Genomic DNA, 11,195 nt, shown 5'->3' on the forward strand with positions numbered 1-11,195 from the left:
CGTTTTTACGATGGTAGTTAGGTAATAGTAGTGTCAAAATCCTAAGAGGCTACCGGTCATTAGCTTCCGGATATTAATAGTGACATTTAAATTCTATCCTTTCCTAAATAAACGCTTAAGCCTGTTGGAGGTTAGGACATTCCAACAAATCAAATAGCCGATGAGAATTCGAATTTTCGTGACCATTTATTGTGCATTTCAAAACATTTTCACGGTATTTTACGAACGTGGAACATCCCATCGCCTGCATTTTTCCGCTTCGAGGTTTGAAAGTAATGCATACCATATAAATTGGTTTACGTACAATCAAGTCCTCTCCATGTTTTTTTTCGTGTTAGATTTACTTCGTAAGAGACCAAGTTTTTGTTGGTTTGCTCAATTAACTTCTGCTGACAAATTTCCCATTCATTGGCTGCGCTAAGGTGTTTCATTATGGCGTGAAAACGTTTCTACAGATGTTAGTGAACCGATAAAAGTTTATAGTTTTATTTTGTAGTGCTTAATTTAAAAGGTAGTGTCCAGGCTTGTTAATGGTTTTGTTTCAGTGGACAAACTATGCAATAAGCTAAACATAAAATGATATTAACTCATCTTTTATGGCTTTATTATCCAGCGCAAAAGATAATAATAGAAAGACCAGAAAATTAGCATTATGTTGATATAACTTACGAGCTCTTCATTCCGGATATCTTGGCTCTGAACGCTTTCCTATGCCTCAAAATCGAGTAAGATTTCGAGTGAAATCAATAAATTGGATGAACTCATGGGTAATCAGTGGATACATAACCTAAAAACATAAATGTTTAAACGTACCATAAACTTACGAGGCAGTTAAATATTCAATGTAAAGATTATCTTGCTAAATATTTGTCGGAGAATAGTGCATGGCAATACATACGAATAGATGAAGCGATTATGGATTGCGCGCGGCGGTGCGGAACGTTAAGTTAGTAAAAATAGCGTTGTCGCCGAGCTATTGGTGGTTTTGCGATGGGCAATGAAAATCTTTTGCTCTTTTTCATGCTTCCTAGGTGGAAAAAAAGTAATGCCTCCTGTGAGGTTTGAACTCACGACCCCTGGTTTACGAGACCAGTGCTCTACCACTGAGCTAAAGAGGCCTGATGAGGGAGGCGGCGCAACAAGCTATTTTCTATCATTCCCTTCTTATTTCCCAAGTTGGCTATCTTGTTCTTGTGTTTATTATCGTTCCAACAGGTGTTTCTGACGTAGTAAAATTATTACTACTTCTTGATATCTATTAATTTACCATTTTTACGCAGATGACAGGAAATGCCTGCGATTACAGTGATTATTTTTCTAATCCCCCTGAACTAACGAGATTACGTGGAGTGGGCTTTAGTATGTTTCATCGTTAATAACGTTTACATTTTAACTGAGAGGGGAATTGTAATTGCCAGAAGTAATAGTTTTAACCTATGGTATTGTGGTTTGGATATCTCGGTTGTTTGAGATAGCCATCCTTTTGATGTTACAATATCTTTTCTCACAAAGGGAATGCAAGATTGTTGGGGTGTCGGCTGTGGCCCCCCGACATAAATAAATTAAATAGAAATAATTAATTTGTATGATTAACTCATTAGTTATGATTAGTACGCCAATGCACTAATAAAAAGGATAAATAAAAGGACAGTAATATTTTTTTTTATAAAAATAAGATTTTTTTGATGAAGTCTCGACGAACATTGGTCTGCCCTAATGTCCACCTGCTGCTCCGTGGTGGAATACTATGTGATATGCCAACACTTAATTTTATTGAATGAAATGTTTTTTAGAATGAAAAATTTTACACCTTTGGTGTAGAATTGCCCTCTTTCAAGCGTTAAATTTAACGAATTCCGCGAGTGTGTTTGGAGTTTTCCTCGCGAAATTATACATCGGAAACAACTTAAGTTGTCCACAGTTTCGATCATTTATCGACGTAAACAAATACGCCTAAGGTTTTCATTCGGGTCTTCAGAGCATGACGATGGCATATGCAGCTATCGAAACGTCGACCTACAAGCGACTCACTAGATGGAAAACCCGAGATTTCGCTGGTATCATACGCAGGGAAAGAGCAATATCATATTTCAGATACGCCTCCTTTGCATGCTTCATCGTCGAGGCCTTCCCCTATGAAAAAATTGTATAAACCCGTTTCAAAATTTTATACAATCTTATACATTGCCATGGCAATTGTATAAATTGTATAAAATTTTGAAACAGGTTTATACAATTTTTTCATAGGGGTTTGGTTCCTCCATCCAGTATCCAGCGGCGCAGCGAGGGGGTTGGGATAAAACCCCCCAGAGCTCAGAGAAATTTTAAGTTTAATCCATTTTACTTAGTTGGATTGATATTAAGAATACAATAGTGTATGGATTAATTAAATATTCCTCAGAAAGCCGTAAAACTCACCATTTTGAACCACTAATATTAAAATTCCGCAATTAATTAATCACGCAGCTAACGCTTATCTTGGTGGGTATTCCATATCCCCACACACCCAGGTATAAGTTGCACCTAAACCCCCCAGCCATAATTCCTAGCGGCGCCCCTGCCTCCATCAACGCGGACCAATGACCACTCACAGTGTTCATTTCGCCTAAGAAGCCCATTCATGACATGATTTTCTGTCAGTTCTCAGATGTCATCAAGAGGCGTGTGACGTAAGTGGTCTGGAGAAAACTCGTCACCAATCTTCATGAAACGGTTTTGATGCCTACACCAGTATTTTGCCGTAGCAACGCATCTACCTTGTAAATGATCTAAAGCTGTGTTCACACGCTGCAATTACCAGCATGGGTGGCTGCGTGAACACATTCGCCATCAAAATTGTACGGTGTAAGCACCAAAAATTGCGCAAAATCACGAAATGAATTTCCAGGTATTTGGCCCGTTCTAACTTTGAGCGTTTGCCCAGCCGCTTACTATCAGCGTCGTGTGAACACGGCCTGAGGTGGAGATTTGGATCCAAATACCTGTAAACAAACGCGCAACCTGGTATTGTTTTCCAGTCCACCGCTAGAGGGAACACGGGTAGCCAAACCCAGGAATGCATGTTCCATGCCGTAAGGTTGCTGAAAGTTCGAAGTCCCGCTCACCTGCACTCATTAGAACTGTATACCCTGCCTGTTAGCATGTACGCGTTTATTGCTGTTGCGACTAGAGATTTTTGGAGGGGAGGCAAGATCAATCACAGGTTTCGTTTTAAATAAGGACACTCCATGATATTTTATGGCTAAAATAAGTGTGGTGTACCTCACGAAGGTACTAGTAGTTGGATAGGAAATACTCCAATGCTCAATGTGGTGGGCAATGTATAATATTAGGGGTACAGCGTGTAGCCCATACTTTGGACAGGGGCCTACTATATGTTGGGACAAAAGGGTGCTTTTTACTTTTTCAGGTTGGATACCCTGATGAGAACAATGTTTCTTAATGTTATATCGATTCTGCAGCAAGTTCCGCGCAACTTACGTATGAAGTAAACAAAAATGACATTTAAAAATCAAATTTTTATTTCCTCCTGAATTATTATTGTTAAGTGTAAATAAAAAACCTATGTCCAAGTTAGTATATTTTTATTTTAGCATGGTGAAGGCATTAAAAAGCAAAGGTGTCCCAAGTAAGAGGTAGGTACCCGTACCCCTAACTTGGGATACCACACGAAAAGTAAAAAGGAGCGGTGGGTTAACAATTCCTTATTTTCAAAGTGTAAGGGTTAGCATTTTCAGTTTCTGGTTATTTCCTACAGTATTTTTATGTCAGAACTTAATATCTGCCCTAATTATGGGTTACTGACTATGCAAAATGTTCTCCATTCGAGACGGGCCTCCTCAACTTCGATGTATCCGGTTTCCACGTTTTCGTCGCGTACAAGTTTCGCTCAAAACGAAGGAGAATTACTCATCATAAAATAAGAATACTTCGTTCTATTCCACACTTTATTTTAAATAGTACGACCCGGGTTTCTGCATATCATGCTATTATCAGGTACAATTCGATGGGTGGCTTGCTCTTAAATAGGTAACCGTAGTTGGAGGGGGCGGGGAACATGAAAAAGGGGGGTGGGAAGGAACATTAATGACGGGTAAAGCTTTTTTTTTAAGAAAGGGGTGGGGGAAGGCCTTGGGCTGGCTTGCATAGGCGAAAAGACAAAGGAAAAAGGGGGAGAGGTTCTCAAAAGATTTAAAAACATGAGGGAATCAAGGTTGAGGGTCGTAGGGGGATGGTGGTGTGACATAAAGTAATGGAGACCTGGAGGGGAACATGTGATCATTACAAAGTTTAGTAGGGCAATTCACAATCTCAAACTGTTCTGAGAAGTCCATTTTTTTAAGTGCAAGCCACCCATCGAATTGTACCTGATGATAGCATGATGTGCAGAAACCCGGGTCGTCCTTTTTAAAATAAGGTGTGGAATAGAACGAAGTATTTTTATTTTATGATGAAGCAGTTCCACAAAGTAACGCCGGAGAACGTGTCTTATATGAAAATAGCGTGGTTTCCTATTATTTTTTTATTGCCTAAATCGAAAGATTATTACTCATGGAGTGCGCATTTCACGCTCTTAGATTTTCGAATGAAAATATCTATTTTTCGCGATTAAACGAAAAGTGAAAATTTTCAAGCGCGCGAAAACGCGACGGCTAAGTAGGAGTGATGGGAAAAGTCCGTGTGACGTATTTCTGGTTCCAGCTGTCGGCGTGTGAGGTGACCTTGGGGCGAGGCTTGAGCGCTGATACGACGCCGGCTGCTAGCAGGTAGCTGAGTACCCTGCTAGCAGGTAGCGCTTGGCTTAAACAATGATTATTTTTCCTTTATCAAACGAAGGAAACTTTCCGAACTTAGGTATTTTTAATGTGTGATTATTAATAGATGTTTCCCTGAGCTCTGTACCTCATGCATGCATTGGTAATCTCAAACGATGTAAAACTCCTATCTACTCGTATAGAAACTAGGTACCTGTGACATCACGTGGAGTGGCATCGCATGGGCGCCAATCTGGCCTTTTTCAAATGAGTTTAAAATTGACCGTTGAAATTCGTCTAAACTGGGATTTATAAAACCAAATAATTTGCATATTATGAATACACTAATGGTGGGTAACGAATCGCAATAAATGCATTTCGTTTTCTTTGATGAAGGAAACTACCCTGCTACTCCCTCCTCAGCGATGTTACCGGCACTAATGCTTTTCCTGTTGAAAGGTTTGAGTATACTATTCATCAACCTCACGATTTGTCGCATTTCGCCCCGTTGAGTGACCGATCAACTAGTGAACGTGGTTCGTGCTTATGAGCTGGTCCTCTCCGCTACCGAGTTTCCACCTTAGTGATCGTGGGCACCCATAGAAACGACATCGGGACCACTCAGGTTCCTCCCGAAATCTCCATTAAGATGCACCGTCAGGTTCTCTTTCCCAAACACGCCATAGGACGACAACCTTTCCAAGTTTTTTTTTCACTCCTTCCTCCTCTACTCCTGAATCTATTCGTCCACCCCTTCCCCGACCTCACCAGAGTCCGCACCCTTCTCAAAATCCGCGCTACCCCATTCTCTAGACGCTCCCCGCCTAATCCCGGGACGTGTTACTGTGCCCCAAACCCCTCCCTTACTTACTTTAGATCCTCCGTTCGTGCGAGTAAAAATAGTGCCGTACGGGCATGGATGAATTCTTCGTGAATATGGCACGTTCTCGCGTTCGTGGACTCGAATTCGTTTACAGTAAAATAAACGCTTTCTAGGGGGCGTGCGTGTTAATCCTCATTTGAGGAAGTAAACGTTCGCCTTGGACAAATCGAGAGGGGTGGAGGCACTCTTTTTGCTTGCCTAGTCTATGCCGAAGTAACGTTTGTTCTTCATCGCGGCATGTATTTGGAAACTTCATTGGTTTCTTTGGCGGCATCATCGATAAGGCTATTCAATCTTCGTATTAGCGGTTTCTTTCCGTCACAGCGGTTTCTTTCCGTACCTTGAAGTAATTTTGTGTGAAAATTGAAGCATAAAATCTTATTCTTCGTTAATCGCAAAAGGTATCTGCTTTCCATAGCATAAATCAGAGTGATGATTTGTAAAATTTTAATATATTTCCGATTTTTTCTGCTATTCGCGTAAAATATAGCGAATTTCTAAACATATACCTAGTTGGGCAATTATTAAAGCTTTCCTTATCTTACCCAATCGATATAGGCTAGCGTTCGAATTCTAATGTTTTCATTTCACTAACTCTTACTTCAGTGTAGTTTTAATAATGTTAATTAATCTCTGAACTGACGGGAACAAAATTTTCAAATATTTGGTGCATGCAGCCATTTTGGGATAACGGATCAACAAATTCATTAATGTTTTGAAAATATTTCTCTACTTTGGGAAGAATATTGCATATTTACGGTCACTCCAGGGGTTTCGGTCTGTATTGGTGGCTCCTTGTACTGAATGTATGCATTGGGTGCGACACTTGGTTACGTTTCGGCTGAGTTTCGCGTTCTTAGTAGAAAGCTAAATCTCTGTCGTAGCGAAAATCAAGCGGTGCCATAAAAACCGTCATGACATATATCAACGACATTGGTTTGAATTAGGAATATTAATAAGAACTTATCTAATGTTTAGAGGTGCATCTTTTGTCGTTAGGAATGATCCTGACAAAGTATCCGGTTCGATTGAGCTTGCTCTAGAGTTATGAGGCGCAAGAGTAGTGAAGTGAGGAACGTTGTGCTGCGGCCCCTTGGCGATGCAACGAAAGGGGGGTGGTGGAGGGACCGCAGGGGCTTCGGCCCCAAACATTCTACGCCCCTTACACCGAGGTTCCCTTGTTTATTCCTAGATGGTGCTCATTCTGTAACAGGCGATGTTTTTATTTGTGTTGCACACACCATATGTGAGCTAAAGTGGAATGTAATCTTTGATCTCTTCTCCTTAATTTCCTCAAGTAAAAGAATAATGTTCTGAGTAATATATTATGAGCAAATATGCGGAGCAAATTCACTTTCATCCTATTTTTTCCCAAAAAAACGAACGTGATTCAGGCAGGGTTTTTTATAATAGCTTTGCAGAGTGCCCGCTTCTCGCAAGTGGTTCGGCTAGCGCGTAATACCTTAAGTGGTAAATTTAAGTTAAAAAGCAACACTGTTAGCATAGAAATATAATTTTAAATGCATTTATTATAATATCTATATCTTAGCCTTTTTGAAGTGAGATGATTGGATGTATGGAATGATTTTAGAACTTTTGATAGCACTATTATTTGTCGAAAATACAGCTTCAGTGTAATCACTTTAGGGAAACCTGGCCGCCCTGCAGAGTTACATAATTTTAAGTTTAAGTTTCGGGTTCAGTTTTACCTAGTGGTGCTATATGAGTACAAAGAGAGGAAATTTTCTACCTATTGATGCCATTTCAGTTAACTATAATGTGAGAGAAAGAGCTTGGCGAGACAGAAAAAATTACTTATCTCCCACTCTCAATAGCTAAGATCGGCCGAGAAGGTTTGTATGGAAAATTAACAAGCGACTATCGATGAACGACGACGTCACGACTTTTCCAGTCAATGGATGTGAATATCACAGCTTTCCGCGCGGCAGGTTTGAAATGTATCGCATCCTCCCATATTTGTCTGCAGACGCGCCCGATCCCTGTTGCATTAGAACAGTTATTACCTTTTACACATTCTTCTTCGTCGAAATTAGAATGGGAATAGCAGCGCTTTTGCGAGTAGCAGCGGTGGGTTGTTTCCCACATCATTAGGTCGACACCGGGGGCGCCAGCTTTGTGTGCCCGGGGGGGGGGGGGGGGAGGGGGGGGGGAGCAGTAAACAGCGCTTGTTTGTACACCTTGTATTTTCGCGGACAGGTGGATGGGGACTGCGGAGCGGAAGTTGGTGCAGTCCCACTCGTTTTCACTTGGAGCTGCGTATTCATGAGAGCCTTGTTCAAACAAGGAGGGAGGTGACGGAAGGGATTAGCGGTCGTGGGAAAAAGGATACATGTGCGAAGGAAACGGGAAGCGTACAAATAGGCTTCTTCCTCTTGTTCTTTCTTCTTTGCTCGTCCCGCAAGCTGGAGCAAGCTCGTCCTCAAAGTTTATTAACTTTATCCATTTTTTTCATTTTATAATTTCATGGTACCTGTCGAAGATGTGGAGATACAAGCTATCTAAGCTTTAAGCCTTAGCTTACTTTTGTTTCATTTAACCCTCACTTTATTTTTTTAATATTTTAATTAAAATATTCTACCGATTAATGTAGGTTTCCATGAAGTACTTCAGAAGTATTCAGGTATCCTCCCCTTCCATCAAAAACTTCCCTCTTCAATTCTCAAAAAGGCCTTCTCCCTCTCATTCTACCTAAAAATCCCATTCTTTTCCTTCCTCCCCCTCCTTTACATTCCACCCTCTAACACTGTTTTCAGCATCCCCTCCCCGCTCAGTACTCCCTCCATCTACACCATATTTAATTCATAATTTCGGTGTCTACCAGTTCTTAGTCAATTATTCTCAATCGAAGACCATTTGTAAGTCGTTTGTTAAAACGCCGCTAGGGGCCTAATCAATCGATTAATCGAGGTTTTTTGAAGCACGCCCCTTTTTAGTCACCACATTGCTCGGCGAGGTCATGTCTTACTCTATCCAAGATCCTCTTGAGGTCCTCGGAAGTCGTGAATGTATCCTTGCATCCAATTTGCATCATCCATCCCCTGGATTGAGAGCGATGGATGTGGGATATGCCTTCGATTTGCAGCTCACGAATAGTATGAGTCGAATATGCACCATATTCCTCTATCTAATTCTAAATAACACTATGCGAGCGACTTCAAGTCACTTGGCGGACGTTCTGTTTCACCTGCTTTCACTGCGCTGTAATCTTCACCGCCATGCACACATTGCCCATGCAATCTTGCCTGTCCTATGAGAAGGTGTGTGGTCGCTCAAACTACGTCTAAGTGCACCTCAAAAACGGCTAATAATAAAGAAATTGTCAAGAAAAAATAAATTCCAATGCAATTCAAAGTTCCATCAAAAAATCCATGTTGAAATTAATACTTGGAATTTTCCACTGTCATCGTACTTTCAAAGTTTTAATTTCAGCATGGAAAAATTCCACTCGATCACGCTTGAATCTTTGGATTTTATTTTAAAAAATTCCAGCCGTGCATTGTTTGCATCCACCAAGAGACAAAGCAATTAGGGGCGAGGCTTTAAATAAAGTCTTCAATCGTCCTATTGAGAACAGTGATTTATTGAATGTATTGCGTAACTCTTATCATCTCATACACAGTCACGTAGCCAGGAATTTCGTTCGGGGGGATGCAAAACCTGGGGCGAACATTTTTGGAAAACATGGTACTAATTAGAGGGTTTTAAACTAATTTTAACACTTTTCAAAATCGTACTAACTTGATTTGATGAATAAATATACTGTAAATGCATGATTTTTCAATATGTTGTTTTCTTTTATGAAAGAAAATAATTGCGTTTTTATATTTCGGGGGGGGGGAGGGGGGTGGTCCGGACCCCTCCCCTGTCTACGCCACTGCTCTTACAGATTGAGGATAGTGTAATAAATCGAAAATTCCTTTTTAAAATCTATTTCCTGCACCTCACATATCTTTAATGAAGTGCTATATTCCGATAGCTGTTGTGGTGCTTGAGGTGGCAACTTCAACCATCACCTACCAGATTACCATCACCCCATCCGCAGAGCGTAGAGGGCATAAGCATCCTTGGCGCTGTCGTTGACCTCTGATCTTGAAAGCTCTTTTCAAGAACCGCCTCTCCTCCTAGCGATAGAATGAACGGATAACGAGTTTGGAGAGTGGAATGAGATGCAGCTAATCGCCCGGAGATGATGTAACATCTCTGCAGGAAGAAAGATGCTAAGTGGGCTATCTTTAGTTTAGGGTGATTTGGGGGCCTCTGTCTTCTCCTCCTTCACACACAAGGACTCTTTTCTCCCCCTCTCATCCCACCTCCACATTAAGTCCTGCCGATACCCTTCCTTAACAAAGCACCCCTCACCCTCCCCGGTCTCCTCTCCATCTCCTCCCTTGCGTAACCATGGAGAGGATTGAGTCACCCTCTTTCTTCTTTCGCATCGAAGCGCACATTGTCTCACCTCCAGCCATCGCTCTCATTGCCTATTCGCGACCCCTCTCCGAATTCGCCATCCCTTCTCCATTGCTGGGAAAGTTTACGAAAACTATCGTTAGAGTTAAAATATTGAAATAAATTCTTGCAATTTTCCACGGCAATAAAATTTATTATTACGTAAGTTTCAATGTTACTGCATTGAAGATGATGTGGTAACAAGTCCCAATGAATTTCATAATCGTGGAAAATTGTAAGTTATTATTTTAATATGGAAAAGTTCTTCTCCACCAAGATTGAATATTCGGAATTTATCGCTAGAGATAAAAGGCTATTCATAAAATAGTAATTGGTTTAAGTTAGAGTTTATAAATTACGCGTGAAAACTTTTTCATCGTTTTACCCTTTCCGTTTAAAACATTTACCCTTCCTCGAGGTCGTCATCACGCCTACATTGTGGATGAAGTAACGCTTACAGTTTTTAGCGATGCTTTTTCAAGATTCTTTCGAAGATTAGCTGGTGCTCTCGTGGCTTCCACCGCGTTGTTAGATGTCTGATTACGACATAGTTTCGCAGGCAATACTGCCGGCATCTTCATGCCATTTTGATGCCTTTTTGAAATAGTTTTTTCAAGCCTCACCTATTTGAATTAATATTCGAATTAAAGAAATAAATGAATGAAAACTGTGAAATAAGTGTGCAATAATGTGTGACGCCATAATTCCATTCATGGTTCTGCGTATTATTCAAAGTACGTTTTTATTAACTGCCTACCCAATGTAAAGAAATATTATGATTTTTGATGTGAAATTTTCTGAAAACGGGTCCTTATTCCTGTGGGAAATTCTCGCGTTTGAAATGCGTATGTAACTCTGGCTCGCCCTCCCTCGCCCAGTTCAGTCTTTACTCGCCCCTTTCGAGTTCTCCACTCCCGTCTCCTCTTTGAGCCTCCCTCTTTCCGTCTGATGGTGGCGCAACCTGTCGAACGTCCGCACCGTAACTAATCAGGGAAGCATTTTATACGAATGCATCATTTTTCATAAATAGTGCCGGTAAAACACGTTTTAAGTTGCGTGGCCTTAAGTTTATGGACTTTCAACCCTGCGAA

At 40.8% G+C, this 11,195-nt stretch overlaps 1 non-coding gene across 1 annotated transcript; it reads right to left on the minus strand.

Moving 5' to 3' along the window:
* Window positions 1-1,046: 1,046 nt before the first annotated feature.
* Window positions 1,047-1,118, minus strand: Trnat-cgu. Its single transcript has one exon. It is a non-coding gene; the product is annotated as a tRNA-Thr (tRNA).
* Window positions 1,119-11,195: the final 10,077 nt, after the last annotated feature.

The sequence above is a fragment of the Ischnura elegans genome, chromosome 2, assembly GCF_921293095.1.
Source record: "Ischnura elegans chromosome 2, ioIscEleg1.1, whole genome shotgun sequence".
NCBI lineage: Eukaryota > Metazoa > Arthropoda > Insecta > Odonata > Coenagrionidae > Ischnura > Ischnura elegans.